Raw genomic sequence first — 25,650 nt, forward strand, 5'->3', positions numbered from 1 at the left:
GGTATAGAGTCTCCTGCCTGACCAGGAAGTTGGATTAGAAGACCTCCAAGGTCCCTTCCAACTCTGTTATTCTGTAAAAGAGGGGTTTGAGCAGTGAGGCCAGGTTTGTTCTACAGTATTTGCAAGAGTTTCACAGGGGAGCCCAAAAAATATCAACAGGCAATTGTAAGTATACAATTAGAGCCCCACCCCTTTTTTGGCCACTCCTTTTTTAAAAAAATCTGCAATGCATGTGTGACATGTAAAAAAGGGTAGAGCTTCAATCATGCTGTAATGGCTACTATCTTGACTCTTTTGAACAAACCTACACACCTCTCATGATGATGCCACCGCTCTGAGAAAATGCATTTTTGTAATGTTGCCTCCCTGATTCCTGTTAAACAGAAATGAGGTCTACATGTTGACTTATGAGCTGCAAGGAACAGTGTTTGCCCTTTCAGTGAAACATAAAGCCTATTTCTTACTTGTTATTTTGAAGGAAAAAAAAGAATCCATTAAATCTGCACAACAGTCCTTATCGATATACGACATAGCAAAGACTGTGTTCATTAAGTTTTTTAACCTTTCCAAACCTGGCTAGACTAAACTGTTCCTGGGCCAGCCTAGAATGTGCTTTATGCCATTATTATGGCATAATGATGCTGATTGATATATGATATGCTGATTAATTTATGCAGCATTGTTCCAGGTTTCTCTCCCCCCCCCCACACACACACATCATTAGGACATTTTTTTTTCCATCAAAGGCTACCTGGGCTATACACTGCCAAAAAATATCTTCTCCAGTCTGCTTGCACTGTACCTCTGCTCACAGCTTGAAAGCCATAGAACCAGTTTCCCAAGATTTCTCTACCTCCTTCTTTGATTTCAACTGGGGGAGGGGGCAGGAGGGGAGACATGTGGTTGGTTGTGATTTTGTGGGGGAAGACACTATTTTTACAGGGCAGTTGTGTGGTTGCAGTTTGGCATGGCTTTGCAGATGTACATGAAGGAGAGAGAAAGAGGAAGAAGAAAATAGACTTTCCTAGCTCCCTTCTAATCGCAGCATGTGTTCAGGCTGTAAACACAAACTCCATTTGTTTTTTCTGTGGTGACAGGACTTGTGTGCTTCTTGAATACATCACAAATGTGATCAGTATTGCACTATATTCATTCAAAAGTTCCCACTGTGTAGTCATTGGAGAAGGGAAAGAAGGAAAGGAAAGGAAAGGAAAGGAAAGGAAAAGAAAGGAAAGGAAAGGAACGGAAAGGAGCAGACAGAGTGATGCCTCCAATCTTGTCTTGGCTAAGGTCATGATTTATTGCAGCCATTTGATACTTCCTCTTTTAGAGCAAAATTACAAGGATGATGAATTTGTAAAAGATTTTCACCCTGGGATTTAGCTTCTGGTGTACAGCGCCTTTTGCTGTACCTTGTACCCTTTGATGCTGGTTAAATAACATTTATCTTCTGCCTGCTTAGATGCTTAGTTTGCCTGTCTCCTTAAAGTTTACAACTTTTGTGCTGGTTGGAAACACTTGAGCAACAAAGTCCTCTGAATTCTCTCACAGCTGGACAGCTGGACATCAACCTTGTTGTAATTCAAGGGAAATGCCCTGGGAGGAGCCTTGTCTGGTTATCTGGGAATTGTTTGAATCTGTGGAATCTGAGGAAGTGGGGAGGGTCCTTATGGCTATGACCTCAACCACCTGCTCTTCAGATCCATGCCCTTTCTGGCCTGTTAAGGAGTCCAAGGGCTATCATATAAATCAACTATAGCAATGGTAAAGTCTTCCTTCAGCTGGAGGTTGCTCCTTTGCCTCTTAAGGAGACCTTGGTTTGCCCCCTCCTCAAGAAGCCATTGTTGGACATTACCATACTGGACCATTTTTGTCCTGTATCCAACCTTCCATTTTTGGTTGAGAAGATGGTCAGCTTCAGAGGACTCTAGATGAAGTGGTTTATCTGGATCTGGCCTGCATATAGGACAGAAATGACACTTGTCACACTTCTAGATGATCTCTGGAGAGCGGAATGCACTTGCTTAACCTGACAGTAGCTTTCAGTACCATTAACCATAATATCCTTCTGGACCAGCTCTGGGATTTTGAGGTGGACGGCACTGTACTGCTCTGGTTTGTCTTCTTTTTCCAGGATTGATACCAGTCAGTGGCAGCTGGGAGGTGGTGGTGAGAATTTCCACACACCCCGCATCCCCTACTATGTGGGGTTTGGTGTTCTCTCCTCTCCTACTCAGCATGGGAATATTGGGAACTTCCGTTTCTGGCACTGTGGCATCTTTGGTTCTGGATGGGGTTGCCTCAAATGAACCCAATGAATAACTTGGGGGTTCTTCTAGACTTGCAACTCCTGCTCAAAGAGCAGGTGGCAGTCATGACTAGCAAGGGCCTTCACACAGCTTCTTGTTCTACCCTAAGCTCAAGGAGGATTGACTGAGGGTCTGTATTAATTTTATTTCTATAAAAATAAATTTGTAGGGTACAAATGATCAGCCCCAAATTTCCGAGGGAATACTGTCCTTGATGGGAAATTAAAGCTGGGTCTCTCAACCCTAGTCCACATCACTGTTCTATATTTGTTTTCATGACCAGCTCATTTAAACTCTCATATAATTGCACTTATTTCTTCTATTACAACCTGAAACGTATATGTAAATCTAGTAAGTACTATAAATAATGTTTAAATGAGAAAGGAATCATAGTAAAGGTACTCCAGATTGTTTTGGATTTTAGCTCCTATCAGCCCTAGGAGCCGCCTGGGAAAGCCAAGGGAAATCATCAAAACAATTAAAAAACGAAAATTAGAATATTTCGGACATGTGATGTGACACCCAGAAAAATATGGCATACTCCATTTAATCCTCCAGGGAAAGATTGAAGACAAACGAGTTCAGGCAGAAGAAGAACATCGTGGCTTCAAAATCTAAGGGACTGGTTTGGACAAAACTCAGCAGCACTTTTTCGTGCGGCTGCTGATAAAAACAGGATCGCCAACATGATCGCCAAGGTCCGATAATGGATATGGCACAAGAAGAAGAAGATCAGCTCTAGCTAGCATAACCAACAAGCAGGGATAAGCTGAACTAGAATCAAACTGTAGCTATGGCACAGCTCTCCAAACTTGGCAACTTTAAGACCTGTGGACTTAAATTCCTCAGCCAGCCATGCTTCCCTCCTTCTTAAAAAAAGGATTAAATTATACTATTTCAACATATGACAGCTATGGCACCATTCACAGAGAATAACATGTTTATTTAATATTGTAATTATTGTTGTTTCAAAGATATATTAGCTATCTTTGCATAGAAGGAAAGGTTGCTGCCACATGACAAGTCACATCTCATCTCATAAACTTCAAGCAAGGAAAACGAACCTGCAGCAATTTATTTATCTGCCTTTTCCTTGTGAAAAAGAACTTCATCTCATTTAAAAAAAGGGATAAATATGAATACCAGAAAGAGAATGAAAAAGAAAGATGGATGTCAGAAATTTTTTTAAATGGGAATGTCAGAGAGACTATATTTATTCAGTCCTCTCCCATTTTGAGTCCTGTCTAATGATGCACTGATGATGTTATCTAGTTTGGGTAATGAGACATCTACAAGAAAACAACTAAGCTCAGAGAGCACTAAACACCCCTCATATCAACTCTGAGCTACAAATATTCTCTTTTATTGATCCTGTCTCTAAATACTACAGTATGGGCCCTGACAGTTAGTTGTGAGGAAATGCAACCCTTGTCAGAAAAAAAATTAAACCTTTGCAAATTTAATCTGATCCAGTTTGAATAAATCCAAACTGTTAATCTGAAGTGTCAGAACTGGATTACTTCATGCATGTGAGAAAGCAATCCTATTGGAATTAGATTAGGACATCAAATCTAATTCAACAACTCAGATTTGAATTGTGGTTTTTTTTAGTCAGAGACTTGCTTCATTTCAGAGGTTCAAACAAATTATCTTCAGATACAATTTCCAAATCAAAGTTTTGTGTAGTCTACATACTCACTATAGACGCAGGAATCCTAACAAAGAATAAAATTAAAATATCTGCAAGTCATTTCCTTCCCATCTTGTAATTACATTTGTTGTCCTGTACAGTCATCAGAAAAACTTCTAAAAGCCCATCCAATCCTAAGAGAACAACATATTGCTGGAAATTGCTTATTTTGAAAGTAATCCATTTTTTGATAAGACAGACCCATGAAATTTCATAATAAACTGTTGAAAGAAAAATCTTCATCAGGGTCCAGTCCAAGCTGGGAATAAACAAAATGGAGACTGCTTTAGAAAGAAGGTTGGAGTTTATTGAAAAGCAAAGCCAGACAGAAGCGTGGCTCTGGGAAAGCTGACCACATGTTGCTGGGAGTGGTGGGGTTTTATACTTTCTGGAGCTGTTGGGGTTATTTCTTGTTGAGGCTTTGTATTTCCTGTGTCATGTACTTCGATCTGAGTCTGAGTGTGCCCTTTTGGTATTGGTAGGTTAATCCTATTATGTCCCCAAAGGTCATGTCTTTTAGAGTTTGGGTGGAGTATGTAGATTTTAGAGGTCTTTCTCTTCCTAATCTCATAGCTTCTAGCTTCCTGGCCCCAAACTACCTGAATGGATTATTGAACTTGCATTTCTAAAAGCTGGCCTCTGCCTAGGGGCTGGGGCTGATTTCTTGGAGCTGGTTTCTGTCTTTTTAAAGATCTTCTCCATTATTCCTTTGAGGAAATATATTCTGCCTTTTTAATATTTCTCTGGATTCTTCCCACAAAACAAAAGCCATTTTGTATAATTATCAGGCAAGGAAAAACATGTTCGCTACAAAACTGAAGGTTAAAGTGTAAATTCCTTTCAGGCATGGTCACATTAGGACTACATTTTCATATCATCCCATGCAAACATGTTCTGAAAAAAATCACTTTTCTTATGCAAGGTCAGGAACCTTTATTTGTAAAGAAAGCATTGACGAAGAAGCTTTGGAGAAGAGAAAAAAAAACACTGCATTGAACAGAGAATATTGTGAGTTTGGAATGTAAAAAAGTACAGTAAATGAGTTTTGTGTTCTTGCTGGAGTTTTTAAAAAGTTTATACAGTGTGGGGTGGTAGTAAAGGAAAGCAGTGACAGAGAATGAGAGAGATGAATTTGACAAGTTGGTTAAAAATAATGGAACATAAAACACCCCTAGCCTTTTAAATTTGCCCTTACACCCTCCCACACACTGGCTCAGTCAGCATAACAACAACCTAGTGAAATCAGCTGTTATATTTGCCAGAGACATTTTCAAGAAATGAAGCAGAGGTTGTACAAGAACACCCAGGTTCATTCCTGCAAGGAAAGTTTTGGTATCTCTTGATAAAAGTACTAAGGGTTGGATTCTAAGAGATTCTTTGATATGGAGAGTTATTGTGGTGTTTTTTTTTCTTAATGTGAATTATTCTTTTTCTGATTATTGGGCATTGTTATATTACCAAGTGTTTTTAATTAAGTACAGAGGTTTAATTATGGAACCTCAAAAAATAATGTTTTGAAGTGCAATGTCATGTAATGTTGAGAGTCATCTATTTATATCTATTTATTTGTTTTGGTTACCATCTTTCCTTTTAAGTGGTTAGAAAGCATTTTCTCCTCCATTTTCCCTGCAACAACAAAGCTGTGAGATGGATACTTTGGGCTGAGAGACAGCAACTGGACTAGAGTCACCTACTGATTGTCCACAACGAAGGTTAGATTAGTTGTTGATTTAACCACTGCACTCCACTGGCTTTTCCATATCATGGTCCTAGGTTGACTTGTATTTTGATTTCAACATATTACAGTTATCACAGGAAAGGGGGGAAAAACATCAAATTCATCTTACTCTGAAATCTGATGTAGACTAACTCAAAATTAAGCACTAATGATTTCAACATGACTAACTCTTGAATACATTTAACTTTCATTGATGCTTTTATCTCTGGCCTGGATGTATCAACTTCCTTGCTCACAAGGATCCTTACTTTCTTTCTTCCTTTTTTTTAAACTGTTGAAGGAACATCATGTCTACTCTCTTTACAAAATGATTGTGGAATTGAATGTTAGGGTCCTTCTGACTGGGATTTTGAACCTACACTTAGTGGTCTTAACAGCATCAATGTTGCTTGATTTTACATTCTTCACTTGCTACTTATACTATTTATGTAGATTTATGCCCAAAGTCTAAAACAACATTCACTATAATAATTACCAAGAAAAATGCATTTCAAAAAAAGCAAAAAATACTGATGTTCTCAAAATTGCTATACAATTCACTTTCTAAATAAATAGAATAAATAAATAAATAATAAATGCAGCAATTTAGTATACCTTCTGGACACTTGATACTTGTAATTTTCCTATTATCTTCTTTTAGTGGGTTCAATTCATCTGTTTATAACTAAAAGAAACTAATAATTATTGACATCCTCACACACACATACAGACACACAAACAACACAGGGAGGAAAATAAACAACAGCAGGAACAATTATAAATCTTTATCATTTGCTACAACATTAAGTACTTTGCTTTTCAGGAGAGTCTTTGGGGAGTTAAGAAACCATAAGCGACTGATGGAAGAAATCAATTCACCTTCCCACAATATTTCTGGGCCTGGAAAATGAATGCCTTATTATATCTACTCATCTCTCTGACAGTGAGCAAAATGTAGACACCAGTTATGGTCTAGATAAGTAAGACCTTTATAATTAATGGCCTGCTATAAAAGTTGGCAGCCTGGCAGGATTAATAACCATGAGCATAGCAGAAAGAACTTTTCACCAGACTTGTATTCATCACTGCCATAATAGTTGATCTCCAATAAATAGATATAAATCTAAATGAATGCTTTTCAAAGCACTTCACAATCCAGAAGCCTACTTCAGAGGTACAGGTCAGTTCTCAACAGATAAAACCGAAAATTGACATTGACATCCATTTTCCACCCTCCCCCTTCCAGTTTGGTGTCAGTTAATGTTTACAAGGTGTTCTAACCATCCTCTAATCACAATTCTTGTCTCCAATCCCAACAGGCAATCTCTTTACAGAGTCACAAATGGTGTTGATTTTGGCTCACCAGCTGCAAGAAGAGACTCAAAGGACAAAAAAAGAATGCTGTCATTGTGAGACATAAACTTAGGGACTTAAAAAAATATTGATGAGTAGCCAGTTTCTATAAAATGAAAGCAGAGGAGCACTGTTGTTACAGGACATTGTAGTTACTACTTGACTATATTCTTTTGTCTTGAAGCACTCAGTTTAAGAAGTAAACTAGGACTGGGTTCCTCATGTTGTTTTATAAGGAGACCCAAGATGAAGCAAAGCACAAGTAAAGTCATGTTTGCAGGTATATTTTCTGGGGTTGATTAAGCACAGCCTTTTCTTTTAAAATAGGTATCATTGCCACTTCTCCTCATAATCATTCCAGTGCATTATATTCTAGGGAGTCACATGATCAATTCAAGAAATTATGTGGGTGGATCATGTATCTATAGGAAAAGCTCTACTGCAAGCATGCATGGTATTTTGAGTATATTTATCTTTATTACATCCCCTTTTTCTGTGCCCCTAAATTGTCCCAAGAAAGGGTCCTTTTCCTGGATTAATCAACAACATTCTAATAGAAAATTGATGTCTTTCCAGAAATCTGCCCCTGAAAAATGGACAGGTGAAATCCAAATACAAAATAACAGTTCTACTTTAGTCCCTAATTTATCTGACCCAGTCTCAAGTATCATTTCATGCCTATTTCTGAGCACAAACCTTTAAGAAGAATACAGATGAACTGGAACAGGTCCAAAGAAAAACAACAGGGATTATCAGGAAAACACAAACCAAATCCTATGGAGAAAGAGTGGAGGATTTTAAAGAAAAGTCTAAAAAGGAGGATTTTTTTTTTCAAATATATGAAAGCATTTTACCTAGAAGACCATAATGTTTTCACTCTTACCTCAGAATCCCTATGACCAAATAATGGCTTCGAGTTGAAAATGAACATTAGAGGGGATTTTTTTTCCTAACCCTAACAGAACTTTGGCAGTAAACCAGGCATCTAGAGATATGGTACTTGCCTTTAATTAATATGCTCAAGTGGAGAGATGAGATAGCTTTCTATTGGGGCTGCTTTAATTTGGATTGAGCAGGCAATTGGGCTCATTTGCACTTACTGTATGGGTCATTGTGACTCTATAACTTTTTGAGCCTTATTCCTTATTAGAAAATCCCCCCTCCCTTTCTTTCCCCAATTACCCCCTAAAGATGCCTTATTTTCCATTGGGCCTACAGTCATACCAAATCAGGGAATATGTCAGGACAGGAAAATGTAACAATAAAGGAAACATGAACATTGGAGGTAATGGAAAAGTGGAATGTTTCTGCAATCCAGAGAGATAGAATGCATCACTTTGACCAATATTTTAAAATGTATGACTCTATGTATTTATCTGGTATATTTCTGTGGCCACTTATCTCACATATGTTACTCTAGGTAGGTGGTTCTCAACCTGTGGGTCGGGACCCCATTTGGGATCGAAAAGCCAATAGGGATTGTCCAGGCTGTCAATGCCCTGCTGAGCCTGCCAAAAGTCCCATTCTGCAAACGGTGCTGCACCAGTTGAGTAGTCCTCGACTTACGACCGGTTGAGTAGTCCTCGACTTACGACCGGTTGGGGGTTGTGGCATTAAAAAGGTTGAGAACCACTGCTCTAGGTAGCTCACAATTTTAAAAATAATAAAATCTCTACAAACAGTTATAAAACCTATAGCAACTGGGAAAAGTCACAAAGCCACAAAACGTTCAACATAACCATTAGATCCATTTGCCTCCTTCCATTTTGCCACCATTCTTGCTAATGAACTTCAAAAAAGAGAGGGTATATATGGATCCTACAGTGAAAGACAAAGGTGAATGTCAACTCTGCTTCAATATCAGTTCTTATGATTATTGTTCTGTTTTGTTCATTGTGAAGGCATTGAGATGAGGCAGGAGTAACACAGTCCTTCTTTATTCAATCTCCAACAGAACAATACAAAATGGCATCAATTCCTTTTATACCCTTTTGCAGGGACAGCATCAACCAATCAATGCAACGGATTCTCCCGCCTTGCACATGCATAATAGGCTGGAGACAGCCTGTCTGGTCCCGGGCATCCATGTGGTCTGCCCGGGCCTCTCTGCAGCTTCCTGCACCTGCTGAGTCACTCAGCAGGCCCAGGACATAACACTCCTCCCCTCTTAGATAAAAAACAAATAACACTTAGTATTTTAAAATACTACAAAGCTAACACTTATTCTTTTGAGCGTGTTCTTATTTCTAAGTAACCTTAAGGCTGCCCACCTACTGACAGGAACCTTATGTAGTCCTATAAGTGCTTGGGTGGATCTCTGGCCTGCTCTGATCTTCTTAGACAGGTGTGCTTGTCTGCTCTGCAAGCTCGCCTGTCAGGCTTGGCAGACCAGGACCTTTATGCCCCCTATATTCAGGCAGCCCTCCATCATGTTGACTGGCCGGATCCTGTAAACCCAGACCAGAGTTCCTTGGTGAGGTGGAATTCCCCAAGTCCACAATGGACCCCTCTTAGAAGCACTGTCCCATGAGCCCAAGACCAGCAGATGGAGTGGCCGGAACAGCCAGTTGCGAGCAATGTCCCATGGACCTGGTGCCAGAGTCAGGAGCCACCTCGTTGGCAAAACCCCCTACTAGTGCATGTGAAGTTCCACTTTCGCAGAGAGACTGTAGTCCATGATCGTAATTGTAGTCCTCCAGAGTCAGGAGCGGAAGTGTGGCTATGAAGTCTCCAGCACAGTTGGTCAATGTGTCTACGTAACACACGACCATCATCCAAGGCCACTTCATATGACAGTAGCCCAGTTATTTTGCAGACCACTGCTGTCACCCAGAGATGATCAGGTCCATAATTCCTTGCCCAAACCGGATCACCCACCTGTAGTCTCCTAGGTGCCTGCGGTTATGACATCTGTGAAGCCACCTGGTCTGGGTGCAACCTGTCCAGTTTTGTAATGAGTCGGCAACCCCAGTGGAGTTCAGCTGGGCTCTTTCCTGTGGCTGTACAAGGTGTGGTGTAGTGGCAAAGAAAAAAGTCAGCTAACCTGTGATGCCAGCTTCCGTGAGTGATCCTCTTTAAAACATCCTTGGTTGTGCGCACCATACGCTCAGCTTGACTGTTGGAAGCTGAATGAAATAATGCTGATGTGGCATGACAGATCATGTTGGCCTGTAAAAAGCCTGAAACTCAGAAGAAGTGAATTGGGATCCGTTGTCGGAGACAAGAACATCTGGAAGGCCATGAGAGGCAAAGATTCCTCTCAACACCTGGATGGTCCTGGCAGCAGTCGTGGAGGAGACTGGAACGACCTCTAGCCACTTGGAATGGCTGTCCACAAGAAGGAAGAATTGCCCCTGAAAGGACCCAGCGTAGTCAATATGGACCCTTGACCAAGGGGCATGTGTCTCCTCCCACCTATGTACAGGAGCCTGAGGCATTTCAGGCCTAGACTGTTGGCAAACACTGCACCTGTGGACCTGGGCCTCGATCTCCTTATCGAGCCCAGGCCACCAAAGATGGCTGCGCGCAAGCGCCTTCATCCAGACAATTCCCGGATGTCCCTCATGCGAAGACTGCAAGACTCTAGTCCTCAATAAGGCTGGGATCACTACCCTGCTACCCCATAGGACACACCCCTTGAAGGTGGATAGCTCGTGCTTCCTCTTCCAGAAACTCTGGAACTCTGAGCCTGGACACCTGTCAGGCCATCCTGACAGCACCCATGTCAACATGTGTGTTAACGTGTGATGAGTGGCTGTTTCTGCAGCCACATCCCTAGCATTGAGGGGAGACTCAGGCAAATCCTGAATAGAAAGTATGTGGTTAGCTGCAGCAGGATCTGACTCTACTAGCTATAGAGGTAATCTGCTGAGGCCATCTGCATGGCCCATTTCTTTTCCCGGCTTGTGAACCAATGTGTAGTCATTTGCAAAAAGGAAAATTGACCATCTCAGCATTCTAGGAGAAATTATGTGTGGGGTTTGCTTGTTGGTTGTAAACAACCCCAGCAGTGGCTTATGGTCTGTAAAGACCATGAAATGGTGACCATATAAAAAGTCATGGAACTTTTTTATGCCAGCCACTATGGCCAAGGTTTCTCTATCTATCTGCGCGTAATTACACTCAGCAGATGATAGAGTCCTAGAATAGTAAGCTACAGGGACTTGTGTCCCATCAGCCTTTAAGTGACTTAACACAGCCCCAATCCCATAAGGGGATGCATCACAGGCTATGCACACAGGCAGTTGCTCATTGAAATGTGCTAAAACCACATTTGAAGACAGCAAGGCCTTGACCTCTGCAAAACTCCTTTTGTGGACTTTTGTCCACTGCCATGAAGCCTGTTTATCCAAGAGATGATGTAATGGCTCAGCCACTGCAGCCTTGTGAGGGAGGAACAAATGGTAAAAGTTTAACAGCCCCAGAAAAGCCTGAAGTTCGCTTTGGGACTTGGGACTTGGGGCCTGCTGAATTGCTTTGAGCCTAGATTCAGCAGGATGGATGTCTTCAGCATCAATACGGAACCCCAGAAACTCTGTGGAGGTGACTCCAATTTTACATTTGTCTTGCTTGAGCTTCAGCCCTGCTTGGCGGAAACGCAAGATGGCCCTAAGTCTGTCAGCCAGATTTTCGGATGATTCCCCAGCGATGAGGACATCATCGAAGTAAGGGCAAACTCTTGGAATATTGCAGAGTGTTTGCTCCATCACACTTTGGAAAATGCCAGGGGCTACGTTAACCCCGAACTGCAGCCTTTTAACTTTAAACGCTCCCCAGTGCGTTACAATTGTTTGGGCCTCTGCCATTGCCTCGTCAACTGGTAGTTGTTGATAGGCCTGAGCCAAGTCAAGTTTGGTGAAAACTCGGCCTCCTTTGAGGGAGGCCAGAATGTGGCTTACCATCAGCACCGGATACGAATGCTGTTGTAATACTTTGTGAAGTGTACATTTATAGTCCGCACAAATGCGGACTTCTCCATTGGCCTTCAGTGGCGTGACTATGAGAGTTTTCCCATGGACTACTCTCCACAGGTTCTGGGCTTAATCCTAATGGGGGCGATGGATGGGTCTAACCGTAAAGCAATGGGAGGCCCCTTGTACAATCCAAGTTCTGGATTGAACACATTAGCAAACTCCTTGCAAACAGCCGCAAGTCCTGTCGTTTGCAAGCTGTGAAGTCTGGTCATTTGAATCCCAAGGGCCTCGAACCAATCGAGTCTAATGGGACTCATGCGGTCACCCCCCAACCACAACTATATCTAAAAACCCTTAAAAGTTCCTACATTGCACTTTGAGCATGGCCTCCCCCTTCACACTGACTCGGGAATTCTGAAAGTCAGTAAGAATTAAATTTGATGGCCTGAGTTTAACTTGCTGGCCGCTTCTACAACAAATTTTCTTGAAAGTGTCCTGAGATATGATCGATAAAGTGGACCCCGTGTCCAACTCCATCGATATGGGAACCCCCTGCAATTTGACATCAATGTGAAGCTTCTTTGTTAGCGGCCTATGGGCCCCAGTTTTAAAAATGCTTCTACGGGAGGCGCAAAAACCCACCCTATTCTGGCTGGGGACCCTGGTACCTTTCCAAGGCAATTCTCCGACAGGATGATCCTCCTTGCGACCCAAACAGACGGCAGCAATGTGGCCTTGCCGGCCACACGCCCAGCAAACAGCAGAACGGAAACAGCAATCGGTGTGCTTGTGGCATCCTCCACATCGAAACACTGAGGGAATAGAGTTGCCTTGTTGTTTTGCTCTTGAGGCCTTTTCTCTGCTGGCTGCTGTAAACGGTCGACCTCGTTCTCTCAGTCCTGTTCGGAAACCTCTCGAGTGACCTCTTGATGGACTGAGCTCAATGTTGTAGGGATCTTGGAGAGCCTCAAGGCCTTCACAGCTCCGCCTGCTGCTTCGTCGGCCGTAATCTCTCTCAGAGCATCCTGGAAAGAAACGTCTTCCTTTGCGAAGAACTTCTGTTGCAGCTCACGACTTCTCAGTCCACAGACTAAATGATCACGAAGTCTTTCTTCCAGGTCTTTGAATTTGCATGGCCTAGCTGCTTGTCACAACGCAGCAATAAAATCTGTAGCAGACTCTCCCAGACGCTGGTCCCTCTGCTCGAATGCATGTTGCCGTGCAATCACCGAAAGCTTCGGTTCAAAATGTTCTCGCAACATCCTCTTCAGCTTAGCATAAGCGATGGATTCAAGTGGTGCTGGGGCAACCAGATTCTCAGCAATATCGAAAATCTCTTGCCCAGTAGTGTAGCAGCTTTAAGACTGTCCTCCTGAACTTGGTTTACCTGAAAGTAGTTCTCTACTCGGGCCACATAAGAACTCCAACGTTCCGAATGAGCTGTGTCGAATTCTGACAGACGGCCTAACTTGGACATCGTTATTTCTGGCGGCCTCGTCAATGCCTCATGCTGCAATGGCTTGAGAAGGGGTCCCTTTTGCCGAGCTATCCTCCAGTGTTCTCATATTGGCAGGCAGAGTCGCATTCTTCGGTCGCCGAACATCCCTGCGCTTCAGGCCTTCTGTGGTGAGTCAGCCTATTTTCTTTTGTTGTTTCCCTTGCAGCATGATCCCACCTTCGTCGCAAATGTTCTGGAGTAACACAGGAGTAACACAGTCCTTCTTTATTCAATCTCCAATACAAAATGGCATCGATTCCTTTTATACCCTTTTGCAGGGACAGCATCAACCAATCAATGCAACGGATTCTCCTGCCTTGCACATGTGCAATAATCTGGAGACAGCCTGTCTGGTCCCAGGCATCCACGTGGTCTGCCCGGGCCTCTCTGCAGCTTCCTGCACCTGCTGAGTCACTCAGCACGCTCAGGACATAACAATTATGGGTAGGGAACATTACATAATGAACACAATCTTTATTTTCTCAGAAGCATCTCCTATGAAAGCAGAATTATGTGGGACATAGAGAGATTCCCACTCCCTGGAAGATTTTGCACGAGACTAGGTCAGTGGTTCTCAACCTGTGGGTCGGGACCCCATTTGGGGTCAAACGACCATTTCACGGGGGTCGCTAAACAACGCAGTCCGCCATTTTTTCCCCCTTTTCCTTAGCTGTGCTACTCCCTTTTATTCTGTTGGCTTTTGAAAGCCAATAGAATAGACTCTCTTGAATAGAGTCTAATTCTATTGGCTTTCAAAAGCCAATAGGAATTATCCAGGCTGTTTCTGCCCTGCTGAGCCCGCCAAAAGTCCCATTCTGCAAACGGTGCTGCACCAGTTGAGTAGTCCTTGACTTACGACCGGTTGAGTAGTCCTCGACTTACGACCGGTTGGGGGTCGCGGCATTAAAAAGGTTGAGAACCACTGGACTAGGTCATAGCTGCAAACAGAACTAGTCCAGAATTGAACTATTTTCTTTTTTTTTTCTTTTGCATGATTTACATTTATTTGTATGATTTATATTTTATCATTTAACAATCTTTTTTCTATTAATTTTTTTTCCCATCAACATATGTTAATTTTTCCAATCAAACAAGTTGTCTGGTGTTTGCTAAGCTAATACATATAGGATTGAACTATTTTCATACATAATAAAACAAAGACATTCAAGATATGAGGGGTCAAGATAACCCAGCACTGCAACAGGACCCAGCCTTACCCACAAAATAGTCTGAAAAGCTAAAATTGAATCCATCAAAATCTTTACTGAGGCAAATCATTGTTTAATCTGTTTAACTGTTTATTTTTTAAAAAATAAATTATTGGGTGGGGGATCTAGCAGAAACCTTGGTTTCTTAGACAGATCGATAATAATAGAAAACGATATCTGTGGCATTTGAACAAACCAAACTTTACATAATGATGTTACATATATTGGATTCCCATATTTTTTAATGGGGGGCAAAGATATATGCTGTCAACGTATATTGTATACTTATATAGTATATAAGTCCCTTATAGTTTCTTGGGATTTAAAGTTCTTACGTTTGGCCAGTTTATGTCCAATCAGTTACAGTGCTATGAGCTTTCAGATAACCCAGTTTAAAACAATGAAAGAGCTATTGCAACAAGATATGGGTTCTCCTAAATCAGGGGTAGGCAACCCAAAACACTCAAAGAGCCACTTGGACCCGTTTCCCACCAAAAACAAAACACCGGGAGCTGCAAAACCCTTTTGATATCTAAAATGAAGATAACACTGCATATATCCTTTTTTACCTTTATTATAGGTGTGTGTGTGTGTGTGTGTGTGTGTGTGTGTGTGCACACACACACACACACACACACATTAAAAATAAAAGTAAAAATATGACTCTTGGGAATATTCATACTATTAAAACAATGATCACCAAGAGAATGCTTTAAGAGAATAAAATTACATACACACACAGGTAAAAAAAGGATATATGCAGTGTTATCTTCATTTTAGATGTCAAAAAGGTCTCTCTCTCTCTGTCTCTCTCCCTCCCTCTCTATCTGCCCTTGGTCTGCCACTCCTCTTCCCCCACTCTCTTTCTTTCTTTCTTTCTTTCTCTCTCTCTCTCTCTCTTTCTCTCTCCCCTCCTTCCCTCTCTTTCTTTCTCTCTCTCTCTTTCTCCCCCCCATCTCTCCTGCCCTTCCTGCTTCCTGCAGAGATGCAGCAAAGGGAGGAGCTCCGCCCAGGAAGCTTTTCAGCTCCTCGGAGAACACTGTGAGTGCACTCTCTTTTACACACACAAACGCACACACAAAAACAAACAGAGAGAGCGAGAGAGAGAGAAGCAGGGAAGCGCAACTGCCTCTCTGTCTCTGTCTCTCTCTGCAAAGGCAGAGGAGGCTGGGAGCCACAGGGGAAGGCTCAAAGAGCCGCATGCGGCTCTGGAGCCGCAGGTTGCCGACCTGTGTCCTAAATTAATCGTGGGGTACCATAAATACTTATAGAGTAAAAACATATTGTAAGGCTGAATGAACGTTGTTACAGAGCAGCCTAGGGTCCCCCTGACATATTGGTCAACAGCTTCCAAGATTTCATGGGAACCAGATGTCCAGGAAAATGATTATAACAATATGATAATTATGATCTATTTGTAAGAACACCTCAGTATAAAATGCAGTATTTTGTTGTTGTTAAACTTAATAGAGTCTGATTCAATGGCTGTTTATCAAGCGAGAATAAAGAGTTGGGTATGATTTATAATTTTCAACTCCTTCAAGTTTTGTTTCAACTTTTTGCACAGAGGGGAGGAAATTATGCAGTGGCTCTTTTTTACCATTTAATACATATATTTGAACATGACAAACACCTAACAAGTGAAGTATTGGTCCTCTGTGATCTTAACCAGAGAAAATGGGAAAATCAAGCTTAGTTTTCACATGTCTGAAAACCTGAATTCCTGAATAGCAAAAGATGCCAACAGCCCATATTGTTTATCTGATGGGAATCTCACAAGACATTATGCTATGCATGAGAATGAGAGGAGAACAGAAGCTAATTTCTGTGTATACACCTATGAAATATTCAAATGTATTTGATGTATATAGGAACACAATTGTACTTTGCAGGTGTGCACGTAGGCATTGAAGAGGCAGGAGTAACAAACAGGTACTTCTTTATTTGCAGCTAAACAGAACTCAGAATAAAATGGCTCCGCTCCTTTTTATACATTCGGCTTAGGTCGTTGTCAGCCAATCAATGCGATGTATTCTCCCACTCAAATGTAATACTAATGATCAGTCAGACAGTAAGTCTGGCTAGCAGGCCACATGATCTGCTAACAGTTTCCTTGCACCTGTTCCTAGTTTAAGCTCAATACATAATACCCCTCCCCTCCTGGTTCTTGAGCACATACGTACTATTTTATAATGCTGCAATTGTTCCCACAATGCACATTATAACAGTCAATAATACACAACATTATAGGTCTTTCCATTTCACAGGAACATACATAAGTATCTCAATTGCAATTAAATATATAAGCATTTACACTTGCAATGACAGAAACCTTATGTAGTCCTTAAAAACTTCGGTGGGCCTTTGGCCTGCTCCAATCATCTCGGAGCTGCTGCAAGCGGCCAATTTGCAAGCCCGCCTGCCAGGCTCGGCAGACAGGGACTTTGGGACCATTCGATATGGTTGAATCCAGATCGTGAAGGCTGGCCTGTTCCAGTAGACCCGAGCCTTTGTCCATTTGACTTTGGCTGGCCTGTTCCAGTAGGCCCAAACCAGAGTTCCACAGTGAGGTGGAATTCCCCTGATTGGCGTAAGAAGCCAGTTGGGAGCACTGTCCCGTTGGCGCAAAGCCTGAAGAAGGATCGGTGACATAAGCTGGTTGAGTGCAATGTTCCATGGATGCAGTGCCAGAGTCAGGAGCCACCTCAGCAAAAACCCCATTTGGTGAAGGCAGTGTTCCGCTTTCGCTGAGCGACTGAGATTGACGATCGGGATCGTGGTCCTCCTCCCCCCCTGAGAGCAGAGTAAGGAGCAGAAAGGTGGTTAGACAACCTCTATTGCAGCTGGTCAACGTGCCTGTGCAGCATACGACCGTCCTCCAATGCCACCTTGTATGAAAGTGGCCCAGTAACCTTGCAAACCACAGCTACCACCCAGAGTTGTCCCGGCCCATAGTTGCGTGCCCAGACCGGATCACCCACTTGCAATTGCCTTGGTTCCCTCGGCTGTTGCACCTGTGATGCCACCCTATCTGGGTGTAATCTATCCAACTTGGTGATAAGACGGCGATCCCAGTGGAGCTCAACTGGGCTCTTGCCCATTGACGTGCATGGTGTTGTATGGTAGCAGAGGAGAAAATCTGCCAACCTGTGGTGCCAGTTTCCCTTGGTTATTCTTTTCAAGGCTTCTTTTGTGGTGTGAATCATGTGTTCTGCTTGACCATTTGAGGCCGGGTGAAATGGTGCCGAAGTAGCATGCCTAATCATATTTGCCCTTAAAAAGGACTGGAACTCCAATGAAGTAAACTGAGGCCCATTTTCAGAGACGACGTCCGGCAATACATGGGAGGTGAAAATTTCTCTTAGAACCAGGATGGTTCTGGCGGTCGTCGTAGTGGACACTGGAACAACTTCCAGCCACTTAGAGTGACTGTCCACAACAATGAGGAAGAGCTGCCCCTGAAAGGGGCCGGCGTAGTCAATATGAACCCTTGACCAAGGAGCATGTGTGGTTTCCCATCTATAGACGGGAGCCTGTGGCATTTCTGGCGGGGACTGCTGGCATCTTTATCGAGCCCAGGCCACCAAAGGTAGCTGCACACAAGCACCTTCATCTGGACTATTCCCAGATGTCCCTCATGGAGAGAAACAAGGACTCTAGTCCTCAATGAGGTCAGGCGCACTACCCTGCTTCCCCATAGTATACAACCCTTAAAGGTGGATAACTCATGCTTCCTTTTCCAGAAACTCTGGAAGTCAGTGCCAGGACACATGTCAGGCCATCCTGTGAGCACCCAACTCAATACACGTGTTAGCGTGTTGTTGGTAGCTGTTTCTGCAGCTACATCCCCTGCAGGAGGGGAGACTCCGGCAAATCCTGGATAGACAGGATGTGGTTGGCCAGTTCAGGATCTGGCTCTACCTGCTTAAGAGGCAACCTACTAAGGCCGTCTGCATGGCCCATTTCTCAACCTGGTTTGTGAACCAGGCAGTAATTATATGCAGAAAGAAATATTCACCATCTCAACATTCTAGGAGAGATGATTTGGGGTGTCTGTTTGTTCATCGTGAACAACCCCAGGAGCAACGTGGTCAGTGAAGACCGTGAATGGCCATACAAAAAATCGTGAAACTTCTTGATGCCAGCCACAATGGCCAATGCCTCTCTATCTATTTGCGCATAATTGTGCTCAGCAGCAGAAAGAGTCCTGGAATAATAGGCTACAGGGACTTGTGTCTCATCAGCCCTGAGGTGACTTAAGACAGCCCCAATCCCATAAGGCAGGGGTGTGAAACTGCCGGCCCATGGGCCGGATTCATCATACCGGAGCTGCGCCCACCCCATTGCCGGCAATGACAAAAAAGCTCCAATATGTTGTGCGACATCACGTGACATCACGAGTTTGACATGTCTGCCATAAGGGGCTGCAACGCAAGCTATGCTAACTGGCAACTGTTCATTGAAATGAGCCAACACGGCATTAGAGGACAACAAAGCCTTGACCGCAGCAAAACTCCTCTCATGGACATGTGTCCACTTCCATGGGCCTGTTTGTCTAAGATCCAGTGTAACGGCTCTGCCACTGCAGCCTTGTGTGGGAGGAAAGCATGACAGAAATTAAGGAGCCCCAAGAAGGCTTGAAGCTCAGCCTTCATTTTGGGACTGGGTGCCTGCTGAATTGCTTTGAGCTTGGATTCATCAGGGTGTGTGCCTACACATCAAACCAATCAAGTCCAATCAGACTCGTGCGGTCACCGTCAACCACCATGACATCCAAAGGGCCCTCAAAATCCCAAAACTGCACCCCGAGTGTGGCTTCCCCCTTGACATGCACTCGGGAATTCTGGAAGTCAGTCAAAACGAGATTCGACGGCCTGAGCTTAACTCATTGGCCACTTCTGCAGCAAATCTGTTTAAGGATTCTTTGGGAAATTATGGACAGAAATGTGAAATGTTTTATAAGGAAGGAATGGCTGCTGGAATTGAGTATGTCTAGTCTAATGAAGAGAAGGACGAGGGGGGACATGATAGCAGTGTTTCAGTATCTCAGGGGTTGCCACAAAGAAGAGGGAGTCAAGCTATTCTCCAAAGTGCCTGAAAGCAGGACAAGAAGCAACAGATGGAAACTAATCAAGGAGAGAAGCAACCTAGAACTAAGGAGAAATTTCCTGACAATTAGAACAATTAACCAGTGGAACAACCTGCCTCCAGAAGAGGTGAATGCTCCCAATACTGGAAGTTTTTAAGAAGAGACTGGACAGGGTTTCCTGCCTGAGCAGAGGGTTGGACTCGATGACCTCCAAGGTCCCTTCCAACTTTATTATTATTATTGTTGTTGTTGTTGTTGTTTTTACAAATTTTATTTATAATACAGTTAAAAACAAACAAACATTGGATTTGACGTGACATTCCAGTATATACATTCTTATCAGATTCTTCCACTTTTTACAATCAATTCTTCATCTCTACATATACATCTAAGTTTTATATACAATACTTGTTCTAAAATAATATATATTTCTATCTTAACATTCATCTTTAATCCCGACTGTCCTCTTCAAATTCCTCCAGCGGTAAAATTTATCCCAGGTTTCATAATAAACTGATCCACATTTGTCTTTTAATATCATTGTGAGCCTATCCATTTCCGCACATGCTAATATTTTATGTATTAACTCTTCCTCTGTGGGAATTTCCTTGCTCTTCCATTTTTGCGCTAAAGCAAGCCTAGCTGCAGTCAGGATGTGGAGCAGCAGGTAGATTGTTCCCTTGTCATATTTTTCTGTTGTTATTCCCAACAAGAAGAGTTCAGGTTTTAACTCCAAGTCCAGTGTTAATATATCCCTCAACCAGTTTCGTGTCCTGTTCCATTACTCACGGATCTTTGGGCATTCCCACCACATATGGTAGTATGAACCAATGCTGTTTTACATTTCCAGCATAGGGGTGAAAAGTTTGATCCCATTTTGGCTAACCTTACGGGTGGGAAATGCCATCTATAAAACATCTTGTAAAGATTTTCCTTATATGAGGTAGCTAAAGTGAGTTTCCTATTCTTTTCTCACAGTTCTTGCCAAATATATAGGTCGATAGTAAAACCAAAATCCCTACTCCAAATTAACATGGTCTCCTTAACCTGTTCTTCATACATTGTCTGATCTAAAAGAAAATGATATATTTTTTTAATATTTTTTTATCCTCGGGACCTAATAAAATTTTATCTAGTTCTGTCGGTTCTATCTTTATACCCTACTCTTTTTTATCTTGCCTATATCTTGCTTGTAGTTGGAGGTATGCCCACCATTCTAATTCTATCCCTGTATCTTGGAGATTCTTCCTCGATTTTAATTCTCCTCTCTCGCCTAGTATGTTTTTATAGGTTATTACTTTCCCCAACTGAATAAACCTTGGGTGTATGTACATTTCTAGTGTTGAGATCCAATTGGGGACCTGCCTGTAGTTCTGTCATTGAATTTTGATCCATACATCTATTAGTGCCTGTCTGATGTAGTGCCTTCGGAAGTACTGGTCAACTTTATGCTTCTCATCCCATAACATGGCATGCCATCCTGTCTGCATGTCATGACCTTCCAGTTTTAATAATCTCCGATTTTCCAGTCAAATCCAATCCTGCACCCACAGTAGAACTGTAGATTAATAGTATTTTTCCAGATCAGGGAGGCCGAGACCCCCCCCCCTTTTCTTAGCATCCTGTAATAATTTTAATTTAATCCTTGGTTTTTTCCCTTGCCAAATAAATTTAAGTATGGTTTGGTTGAAATTTCGAAAGAATTCCTTTTCTAATTTAATTGGTATACATTGAAATAGAAATAATATTTTAGGTAATATGTTCATTTTAATTACGCAATTCTATCCATGAAAGAAAGCTGGAGATTTGTCCAGGTGTCCAAGTCTATTTTAATCTGATCCATTAATTTGTCATAATTGTCTCTTTTAATTGTTACACACCTAGCTGTTAGCTGTATCCCTAAGTATCTTATTTTCTTTGTGATTTGAATATCTAATTTATCAGCTAATTCGTTTTTCTGTGATCTAATCATATTCTTCACAAGTATTTTGGGTTTTTCCTTATTTATCTTTAGGCCTGCCATTTCACCATATTCACCCTGTACTTCCATTAGCCTTGTCCCTGATTGTAAAGGTTCTTCGAGTATGAAAACAAGATCGTCAGCAAAAGCTTGCAATTTAAAAATTTCTCTCTTAATCTCTAAACCTTTAATATACTCATCCTTCCAAATTATTCTATTTAGTACCTCCAGGGATAGTATAAACAGTAGGGGAGATAGCGGGTAACCTTGCCTTGTGCCTTTTTGGATTTGGAAGTTTTTAGTAGTTTCTCCATTAATTATCACTTTAGCTACCTGTTTGGAGTAAATCGCTTTGAACATGTTTATGAAATTCTCCCCAAAGTCCATGTATTCCAATTGATTAAACATAAAGTCCCATTTCACATTATCAAATGCCTTTTGTGCGTCAAGGAAGATTAGTCCCATTTGTTTTTCATTGTGGACTTCATAATATTCCAATACGTCCAATATAATCCTAACATTGTTTCTTATATATCTTTTAGATAGAAAGTTATTGTTGTTGTTGTTGTTCTTATTATTATTATAGCCTGACATTAGCAATGGGAGGAGGAGGGGAAAGATTGGAATGTAAGGAAGAAGGGGGGGATGGACGCCCAGCTGAGTCTGGTGAGAAGCTTCAGCCAGCCAAGGTCAACTATCCTTATGCAGAGCTGGGAAATGAGCACCTGTTTCCTAAACAATATTCAAGCACCTGATTGGACATTTACAGATAAGCAGGGGATGGCCAGGGGGGGGATGGGGTGGTAAGAGGAAAATTTCCATTGTGTTGTTTGCATGGGAAAACCTCAGATTCACCTTGTGCCACTTCTGTAACCATTTAAGCTTCAGTAAAGTATACTTGTGGCAAAAACAAGTGCTAGATGACTGAGTGGGATGGTTGACATTAAGCTGATCTCTCTTCTGAGGGACAGTCATCCAAAATAAGGTGAGATGCAAGAACTTCTGTTTTTTTCCTAGTTATCAGTTCCATACATTCTATCAGTTAAATTGTATATGTATATACTCTTAGCACTAGGGAGCATAGAGGTGAAGTTCTTAATCCTTAGACCATGAAATAATGGCAGAACAGGAGTATGTATCACATGGCATTCCTATTGTTTATCATCAGCTCCCATTATCCTTCACAAATGGCCAAGCTGGCTGGGTCTGGGAATTCAACACACCAAGAGGACTACATCTTTTCTTATGTGGTATCACACTAGAATGGAGGAATGTGATCTGTTGAGTGTCATATTATTATTCAGTGTGATCCTGATATATCACAATAATTTTGAATAGCTGGGAGATCCAAAGGTATCACATTTCTCTACCTCAGTGCAGCTATTATTTGGCAACAATTGATCCAGTCAAAACCATGTTATCTCGATACTGACAGCAAAAAAGAATGAAATACAGTTTATCACAGTTGGTGAGGAAGGGTAAGATCATTAAAAAGAAAAAGAAAAAGTAGGATGAAAAACTAAAATAGCCTTAATATAGAGGTGACCAGCACAGAGTTCCTTTGTGGTTCCTTGGATGGTATGTATTTTGATTTAGCTTTAATCCTCTGCTCATTTGTTTTGCTAAAGTTTGTGACACAAATCAGATTCATGAATGGCAATTAAATCTGCAGTCTAACTTGGAAGAAAATTAAGCTCAATATAAACAAGGTTTGATTCCAAGGTGTTCAGGTCAAAAAAGCAGAGGGCAGCGGATGGGAGAAAGCTGCACTGCCTTAAAAAAATGCAGTTGCTGGAGATGCTTGGATTAAAGTTTAATAATAAATAATACACATAAAAGTCAGAATCCTTTTTGACTAGAAGTGCACTTAGAGTAGCATAAAGAAGAGATCATGATGATACTGGTTCCAATTCCCCAAATTCATCGAGACAGAGAAATATAGAAGAGAAAGGTCGTTATGATATATACCTCTTAATAATGTGATTAAAAAAACTTTGAATCAGGCCAGTTAAAAAGGTCTAATGGTATTTCAGCACCTTAACACTACTTAAGTGAAAGACGGGCCTAAATCTATCCTTAGAAATCTCTACACAGGATTGTCTGGAAATCAGACTTGAATCTTTTTCTCCATGTCAAACATATGCTGTTTAATAAGTCCCTTAGCATTTCCAGGTTCTAACCCCATGACAAACACTGAGGGAAAGCCTTATGTTTGAAGCTTCTTGCATATGTCCTCTTTCAGGTAGATTTAGATTGATCAACCCTTCTGAAAGAGTTTGATCAAAAATGAGTTTCTAACAAAAAGAGGGTGAAGACCCAAATCTACACTTTCGTTGAAGGAAACCCCATCTCCAATCATATGGTCTTATTAGGGACATAGGTAAAAACTGAAAGAATACTCCACAGACTGTTAAAAAAACATGCCATAAAACAGGTGGGATAACTCTTTTTGACTTCAAAACTTTTTTAAAGCAGCAGTGACATGGTAGATACCTTGTACAGAAGAAACAAAACCAAAGCCAAAAATGGTTGTGTAATTTGTTAAAGGTCCACAGCTATATCCCAGCCAACCATAGAATTCTAGTCTGGCGAGTGTTATAAACTCTTGAATTTTTCAAAAGCCACTCCATAAATAAAAAAAAGATATTAGGATATTACTAGACTCTAGCAGACATTAGCCACATGTGTAAGAAGAAGTATGTTCAGATCTTAAAAGATTCAGAGATGTTATTTTATGGCAGTGTCAGGTTTCCTTTTAAGCTGTATTTCCAACCTGTGAGATGTTCTTGAGAACTTTATTAAAAGCAGAAATCCTATCGCTCTGCACTTCGGCATTTGAAAATAAGCAACATAAGAGGGAAATTGTGGCACCCTATTGCATCTGGTTCTACAGCAGGGTAGCATATACTGTTTCCCCATAGCTTCCATTTTCATAACAGGAAAGGCTGTGTCTATTTACCCTCCACATGTCAAGCACCTGGTAATAGTACAAGACCTGTATTGGGGGGGGGGGGCGGTTTGAGCAAGTGCCAATCCTACAACTATCCCTAAAATAGCTTTTGGGTGTGTTTCAGGTTGTACTTTAAAAATATATGGGCAATGAGAAGGACTGGAGAAGGAAGTATGAAGGGCAGTCCCCTTCTTCCACATAATTTTCTCTAAAAGTGGAGTTTGTATAAACATCAGGGATTAGTAGGCAGGTAAGGAAGTATAAAATGGTTTGTCTTCAGTTAAGAACTTTTAAAGAATCCTTTTAAAAAATCTCTAATGGGAAGACCTAATTGATACTTTTCTTCCACAGCATCCATCATAAATATGAACCAGTTGCCAAACGTTCAGATTCTGATCACATGACCATGGGGATGCTGCTATGGTTGAAAGTGTGAAAACTTTTGTCAGCGCATTGTAACGTTTTCAACAATCACTAAACAAAATGTTGTAAATCAAGGACTACATGTACTGTGAGAGCTGCATTGGTTACTGGTTGGTTCCAGGAGCAATTCAGATATTGGTTGTCACTTTTCGACATCTTGGATATCTTTTTTTTTTAATACACATTTTATTGTTTTTTTTAATTTTTACATCAACGTGCTCAGGAAAACACCGTGGTGAAAGGGTAATCAATCATAGCAAAACAAGTCATATATATATAACTAAAATTAATACCTTAAAAATTCCCCCCTCTATTTCCCTCACATGATATAACAAATTTAGTTTAATCTATTTCTTCTTAAAATACAATCAATCCACAGAATCATCCCTACTATTACATCTATATAAATCACTTCTGCTTTTAAGCTCCACTAATTTCAATTAACATATTCCAATTAATCTTAAACAAACATATTAATCAAACTTTGGGTATCCCTTCTACAATGCACATAATATTCCAAGAATAACATTCTAATATTTT

This window comes from Crotalus tigris, unplaced genomic scaffold, assembly GCF_016545835.1.
Source record: "Crotalus tigris isolate CLP2741 ecotype Arizona unplaced genomic scaffold, ASM1654583v1 scf7180000018396.560290, whole genome shotgun sequence".
NCBI lineage: Eukaryota > Metazoa > Chordata > Lepidosauria > Squamata > Viperidae > Crotalus > Crotalus tigris.